The 6,699-nt window shown below is 39.4% G+C and overlaps 1 non-coding gene across 1 annotated transcript; it reads left to right on the top strand.

Annotated features, from left to right (window-relative positions):
* The first annotated feature begins 359 nt into the window (after positions 1-359).
* Positions 360-493, top strand: LOC120102644 (U11 spliceosomal RNA). The gene has a single exon (XR_005504268.1). It is a non-coding gene; the product is annotated as a U11 spliceosomal RNA (small nuclear RNA).
* Positions 494-6,699: the final 6,206 nt, after the last annotated feature.

The raw sequence follows: 6,699 nt of genomic DNA, 5'->3' as shown, positions 1-6,699 counted from the left end.
CTGTACAAAGCTTAAGTCCAAGTGGATCAAGGACCTCCACATCAAACCAGATACACTCAAACTAATAGAAGAAACACTAGGGCAGCATCTGGAACACATGGGCACTGGAAAAAAATTCCTGAACAAAACACCAATGGCTTATTCTCTAAGATCAAGAATCGACAAATGGGATCTCATAAAACTGCAAAGCTTCTGTAAGGCAAAGGACACTGTGGTTAGGACAAAACAGCAACCAACAGATTGGGAAAAGATCTTTACCAATCCTACAACAGATAGAGGGCTTATATCCAAAATATACAAAGAACTCAAGAAGTTAGACTGCAGGGAGACAAATAACTCTATTAAAAATGGGGTTCAGAAAAAAGGGCTTCTGTCGTGAGTGGCACACGCAGGGCAACTCGATTGCTCTGCGTGCGGAATCGACATCAAGAGATTTCGGAAGCATAATTTTTTGGTACTTGGGCAGCTGGTGATCGTTGGTCCCGGCGCCTGCGCGGTTGTGAAAATAAAGGTTTTCTTTAGTAGTTTAAAAAAAAAATGGGGTTCAGAGCTAAACAAAGAATTCACAGCTGAGGAATGCCGAATGGCTGAGAAACACCTAAAGAAATGTTCAACATCTTTAGTCATAAGGGAAATGCAAATCAAAACAACCCTGAGATTTCACCTCACACCAGTGAGAATGGCTAAGATTAAAAACTCAGGTGACAACAAATGCTGGTGAGGATGTGGAGAAAGAGGAACACTCCTCCATTTTTGGTGGGACTGCAGACTGGTGAAACCATTCTGGAAATCAGTCTGGGTGTTCCTCAGAAAATTGGACATTGAACTGCCTGAGGATCCAGCTATACCTCTCTTGGGCATATACCCACAAGATGCCCCAACATATAAATGACACGTGGTCCACTATGTTCATAGCAGCCTTATTTATAATAGCCAGAAGCTGGAAAGAACCCAGATGCCCTTCAACAGAGGAATGGATACAGGTACATCTACACAATATAGTACTACTCAACTATCAAAATCAGTGACTGCATGAAATTCATGGGCAAATAGATGGGACTAGAAAATATCATACTGTGTGTATTAACCCAATCACAGCAAAACACACATAGTATGCACTCACTGATAAGAGGATATTAGCCCAAAATCTTGAATTACCCAAGATGCAATCCACAGACCACATGAAGCTCAAGAAGAAGGAAGACTAAAGTGTGGATGCTTCAGTCCTTTTTAAAAGTGGAACAATCATATTCATAGGAGGGGTAATGGAGACAAAGTTTGGAGCAGAGCCTGAAGGAATGGCCATTTAGAGGCTGTCCCTCCTGGGGATACAGCATATGTGTGTTTGTATGTGTATGTATGTATATGTATATATATGTATATATATATGTATATATATGTATATATATATGTATATATATATATGCTCCAAAACTAGATAAGATCTTTGAAGCCAAAGAGTGCATGATGACTGGAGCCTGATATAGCTGTCTCCTTAGAGCCTCAGCCAGAGCATGACAATCACAGAGGCAGATGCTCACAGCCAACCATTGAATTAAGAATGGGATCCCCATAGGAAGAATTAGAGACAGGATTGAAGGAGCTGAAGGGGTTTGCAACCCCATAAGAACAAGAATACCACCCAAGCAGAGCTCCCAGTGAATAAACCATCATCCAAAGAGAACAAACCCTTGGCTCCAGCTGCATATGTAGCCGAGTATAGCCTTGTTGGACACCAGTGGGAGTAGTAGCCCTTGATCCAGCCAAGATTGGACTCCCCAATTCAGGGAAATGTTGGGAGTGGGGGGCTGGAGTTGGGAATGGGGAGAGGAACACCATTATAGAAGAAGGGGAGGGGGGTTGGATAGGATGCATATGGCCGGGAAACCAAGAAAGCAAATAACATCTGAAAGTTAAATAAAAATATCCAATAAAAAATAGAAAAAAAAAGTTGAGAAAAAAAAAAGGAAAGTGAACAGGAGGATAAATACATTCTCCCAAATGTAGACATCAAAATTTATCACGGATCATGACCACTTCAGTGCTAGAACAGTAGTTACTCTTTTTTTTCTTCCTGTAACAAAATACATGTTAAAGGTAACATAATATAGGAAAGGTTTATTCTGGGCAATCCAGTCATGGTGTAGAGAGTGTAAAACAGTTGGTTAGGTAGTAAAGAGATATGGAGGCTAGCATTTATTTGCCTTTTCTCCTTTATTGTTAAAGAATGCCAGACCCTGGAATGGTACTACTCTTATTCAGAGAAATTTAACCTCAGATAACTTAGCCTAGAAACTCCCTTACAGACATGCAAAGAGGTTTGTTTTCTAGCCTATTCTAGACCCTGTTAAGTTGACAATCATTGTTAGCAATTGCAGGGAAAGCAAACATCTTCTCCTCTTTGGGTATCAGCCACAATGCAGAATATCAGTATTGCTCACACACATACCAAGGTTTCCTTTACAATGAAATGAGTGATGCATAGCAGAAAAGCTTTCAAGATTAGATATGCTGCACCAAGGCACAGGATGGCAAGGTACCAGCATCTGTGCTGTCCTTCCCAGTGAAAGGCATTTTCTTTCTCCAGGGGACAGTGTGGTAATGAGCTATCTGATTACATGTCTTGTTTGGAAGGATCTTGATCTATAAATAACCCCTCAAGATTCTATAATGAGTTCTGCAACAGAATGGATGCCTTCACCCTGAATGTAACCATCACTCTAATTTCATATTGGCTGTTTTTAATAATTCTTAGCAGTGTCAAGGATTTTTTTAAAAAGCAAATGAAAATGCAGTTGTCATTTTCTTAGGCAGGGATGGGGATGTAGCTCAGTGGTACAGAGGTTGCAACTGAAGGATGAAATAAATTTTATAAAGTTTGGTTTATTTGTATGATAACTAACAGGAAACCTCTGAAAGGAGTTGATAATACTGAAAGGGGGAAAATAAGAAATGTGGATGGTGGTACCTCACTTCTTCTATAACTTCTCTGAGACTTTACATAAAATTTCTTCCTTTGTCTATCAGGAATTTGGAATTAGTCAATGCTGATATTAAAAACTTTTCCGAAGTATGTTGGTTTGAATAGACGTGGGCTCCATAAACCCATGTATTTTAATGCTTGGCTCATTGGAAATGGCATTATTAGAAGGTGTCTTATTGGAGTAAGTATTGCCTTGTTGGCGGAAGTATGTCACTGTGGAGGCAGGTTTCAAGGTCTCATATTCACTCAAGCTCAAGCTATTTTCAATGTAAAACAATGTTTCCTTCTGCTGCCTGCAGATCAGATGTAGGACCCTCTGCTTCTTCTCCAGCACCATGTCTGCCTGTATACCACATGTTTCCCTGTCATGATGATAATGGACTAAACATATGAACCTCTGAACTGGTCTCAAATACATATTTTTCTTTATATGAGTTACTGTGGTCATGGTGTTTGTGTTTGTTTGTTTGTTTGTTTGTTTGTTTGTTTGTTTGTTTTAAAGCAACAAATCCCAAGCTAAGACAGAAGTATTTACCTGGGACAGGGGTATTGCTGTGGTAGGTCTGACCATATTTTTGTTTGGAGGAATGTGGATTGTGGAACTTTGGATTAAGAAGGCACTGGGATGTCTTAAGTGGAGCATAATGGGCCACACTAGTGCGAGCTTAGAAGACAGTGATGTTGAAGGTGATTTGAACTAAAGGGGTTTGGATCAAGATGTTTCAGAGGAAAAGAATTTTAGTATATTGCCTTGAGATTGTAGTTGTAATATTTTTGTGAAGAATGTGGCTCCCTTTTGCCTAATATAGTCCCTATATTGCCCTAATATAGTCTGCCTGAGGCTAGCAGGAAGTGATCTAGATTAAATGACGTGGCAAAGAAAATCTCAAAACATCCTGGTATAGACTCTGCTGTGTGGTTACTAGTGTTCACTCTTATGAGGAACAGTTTGATGAAAAAGACCAAGCTGAGCAAAGACAAACAGAAAATATATGGTTCAAGGAGGAAAGAGTAGCAGGCAGTAGAATGGATGTAAATCCTGGGTCAACATATAGAAGGGGGGAGGTTAGGGGGATGTTAGTCCAGAAACCGGGAAGGGGAATAATAATCGAAATGTAAATAAGAAATACTCAAGTTAATAAAGATAAAAAAATCCTGGGTCAATGAAATAAACAGATTAAATATATTAAATGAAAGATAAGCCTCCATCTTGTGAAAAGAAATTATAGAAAAGCTTAAGTCTAGGGATGATAATACAAGCCTTTAATCTCTCTATTCATGATACAGAGCCATGCCGATCTCTGAGCCTATTTTCTAATGACCTGTTTGTAGAAATAAACAGACATACACATTAAACCAATAGGAAATAAATTATATGTGGTGTAAGTCAAAGGCCAAGATGTGATCAAATGCATATACACATGTGTGCCTATGTCCGTTATATTTGTAAGCTGACATATACTGTCTGAAATAACTGGGAAAGTATCTCAAGAATTGAGAATGCAGCTACTCATTTCAGGTTCAAATGTCCTTCAAAACCTCTCATCTTGGTATAGGTTAGTAGTCCTAAATTTGTGACAGGGAGAGGTGAAAACATAAAGACAGCCCAAGAGTAAAACCACCATGACCTTAACAACAGCTAGAAAGTAAACCATTTCCAACAGGTATTACTACTATTTGTGCGATGATATAAAAATGGGAAAGAGAAAACAGAAGTTCAGCCATGCAAAGCTCAACTATAGAGTAAAACCTTAATGGCAAACTCCAGCAGTTGGCCTGAACTGCCCCAAGGTGATTATACTAGGTGTTGTTAACACCTGAGGTAACCATGTCATCTGTCTATTGATATTTATTTTACTTAGATGTATCAGCTGACTGAAGATTTTGCTCTGTTCATGTTCATGACTCTGGCTATCAGGAAATCTACCTAACTAGCTGATTTTGCAGGGTGTTTTGAGTGCCCATTTTGATGGTTTATTGTGTATCTCCTGCCTCAATCTGCCATTTGCTCTTCACTCTTTTTCTTTGTTACATGCTTAGTAAATTCACTTATTCAAACCCTAAAATATAGGTGTTATAAATAAATCTCTATGTTATCTATAAATATCAATGGACCGTATAGAAACACACACACTCACAAATAGAGTCACATACATTTAAGTTTTTTAAATTTTTTATTAGACATATTTCTGTACTTATATTTCAAATGTTATTTCCCTTCCCAGTTTCCTGACCATAAATCCCCATTCCCTCCCCTCTTGTTCTCCTATACGGGTATTCCCCCTATACATCCCCCTTACTGCCCCCCCCATATTCCCCTGCACTGGGGGTCCAACTTTGGCAGGAACAAGGGCTTCCCCTTCCACTGGTGCCGCAACAAGTCTATTCTCTGCTACATATGCAGTTGGAGCACTGGGTCAGTCCATGTATAGTCTTTCGGTAGTGGTTTAGTCACTGGAAGCTCTGGTTGCTTGGCATTGTTGTTTTAACGGAGTTGCAAGCTCCTTCAAACATTTTGATAATTCTTCTAATTCCCCCAAGAGGGTCCTGTTCTCAGTTCAGTGGTTTGCTGCTAGCATTGGACATGCTCTGGATGTGTCTCTCAGGAGAGATCTATATCCAGTCCCCCACTTTTTTTTTTAGCTTCCAGGTATTTTTCTTTAGCTTCATCAATCTTATCTAGTTTTAGTGGCTGTATATATATTGGCCACATGTGTGTCAGGCTCTGAATGGCCATTCCTTGAGTTGTTGCTCTAAAGTTTGCTTCCATATCCTCTCCTATGGGTATTTTTTTCCCTGCTTTTAAGAAGAAGTGAGAGCATCCATATTTTGGTCATCCTTCTTGAAATTCCTGTGGTCTGTGGATTGCATCTTGGGTAATTTGAGCTTTTTGGCTAATATCCACTTATCAATGAGTGCATACCAAATGTGTTTTTCTGTGATTGAGTTACCTCACTCAGGATGATATCTTCTAGCTCATTCCATTTGCCTATGAATTTCATGAAGTCATTGTTTTTGAGTAGTGCTCCGTTGTGTAGATGTACCATATTTTTTTAATCCAATCCTCTGTTGAAGGGCATCTGGGTTCTTTCCAGCTTCTGGCTATTATAAATAAAGCTGCTATAAACATAGTAGAGCATGTGTCTTTGTTGTATGTTGGAGCTCCTTTTGGGTATATGCCCAAGAGAGGTATAGCTGGATCCTCAGGCAGTTCAATGTCCAATTTTCTGAGGAACCTCCAGACTGACTTCCAGAGTGGTTGTACCAGTGTGCAATCTCACAAAAAATGGAAAAGTGTTCCTCTTTCTCCACATCCTCACCAGCATCTGCTGTTACCTGAGTTTTTATCTTAACCATTCTGACTGGTGTGAGGTGGAATCTCAGGGTTGTTTTGATTAGCATTTCCCTGATGACTAAGGATGTTGATCATTTCCTTAGGTGCTTTTCGGCCATTTGATAATCCTCAGCTGACAATGTATTGTTTAGCTCTGTACCCATTTTTAATAGGGTTATTTGGCTCTCTTCAGTCTACCTTTTTGAGTTCCTTGTATATTTTGGATATTAGCCCTCTATCAGATATAGGATTGGTAAAGATCTTTTCCCAATCTGTTGGTTGCCATTTTGTCCTAATGACAGTGTCTTTTGCCTTACAGAAGCTTTGCAGTTTTATGAGGTCCCATTTGTCGATTCTTGATCTTAGAGCATGAGACATTGGA

The sequence above is a fragment of the Rattus norvegicus genome, chromosome 4 (assembly GCF_036323735.1).
Source record: "Rattus norvegicus strain BN/NHsdMcwi chromosome 4, GRCr8, whole genome shotgun sequence".
Taxonomy (NCBI): domain Eukaryota; kingdom Metazoa; phylum Chordata; class Mammalia; order Rodentia; family Muridae; genus Rattus; species Rattus norvegicus.
This window is presented reverse-complemented; position numbering and strand designations above follow the sequence as displayed.